The sequence below is a fragment of the Poecilia reticulata genome, unplaced genomic scaffold (assembly GCF_000633615.1).
Source record: "Poecilia reticulata strain Guanapo unplaced genomic scaffold, Guppy_female_1.0+MT scaffold_190, whole genome shotgun sequence".
Taxonomy (NCBI): domain Eukaryota; kingdom Metazoa; phylum Chordata; class Actinopteri; order Cyprinodontiformes; family Poeciliidae; genus Poecilia; species Poecilia reticulata.
This window is the reverse complement of record NW_007615019.1, coordinates 353,772-354,824: the sequence shown is the minus strand read 5'-3', so window position 1 is coordinate 354,824 and position 1,053 is coordinate 353,772. Positions and strand designations below refer to the sequence as shown.

At 38.0% G+C, this 1,053-nt stretch overlaps 1 protein-coding gene across 1 annotated transcript in view; it reads right to left on the bottom strand.

The window, feature by feature from the left end:
• Nucleotides 1-1,053, bottom strand: part of LOC103460172 (chorion-specific transcription factor GCMb) — a 12,302-nt gene that overhangs the window by 10,045 nt on the left and 1,204 nt on the right. The gene's annotated exons all lie outside the window — the stretch shown is intronic.

Below are 1,053 nucleotides of genomic sequence, written 5' to 3'. Positions count from 1 at the left end.
TCCTCATGTGTCCTCCTGTCTCCTCCTGTCTCCTCCTGTCTCCTGCTGTCTCCTCCTGTCTCCTCCTGTCTCCTGCTGTGTCCTACTGTCTCCTCATGTGTCCACCTGTCTCCTCCTGTCTCTTGCTGTGTCCTCCTGTCTCCTCCTGTCTCTTCCTGTCTCCTCCTGTCTGGTTCTGGTTCTGGTTCTGGTTCTGGTTCTGGTTCTAATCTTTCTGTTTCTTCTTCTGTGAAACTTTTAATTTAAAAATTTGTTTATTTACTATCATAAGTTTCATGATTATTATTAATGATTTATTTTCATTTATTTTTTTGGTTCTTTTATTGCAGGTTCGGAACCACCGCTGTTTTCACTGGAGCGGTTCTGGTTCTGAGTGGATCAGAACCCGCAGAATGTTCCGGAACCGCCGCGGACAGTAACTGGACCGAACTTCATTTGATCCACAATCAGAAGAATTTATAAATAATTAAAGAAAAACTAAAAATCAAACGAAATGAAAATGATTTGATCTCTGATCCGTTTCGAACCGAACCTCGCAGGATTCGGTTTCTGGCCCAAAGCGATAATTAAAACATTTAACTCTCAGAATTTATTCTCTAATTTTGGAATAAATTTTAATTGATTTATATTTTTATTTTAATAAAATGTTCCGGTTCGGTTCTTCGCGGTCGGCTCGGGTTCTGTTCAGGCGCTCTGAGCGGTTCTGGTTCTGACTCGTTTTGGTTTTAATTTTTATGCTGATTGTAGCTTCATTGTCTGTCCTCAGAACCGAACCGAACCGAACCGAACCGAACCAAAGCGGATTTTAGCAGCAGAAAGTTTTTCAGTTCAACCCGAAGCGGCTCCGCTTTTGACTCGGTTCTGATTCGAACCCAAAATATTCTGTCCATATGGGTTTGATCAGAACATTTGGATCCGATCAAGAATGAATCAATTTGGAGACACGTCACTATTTATGACGTTCATCATTTATTATTATTATTATTATTATTATTATTATTATTATTATTATTATTATTATTATTATTATTATTATTATTATTAATTAATAAA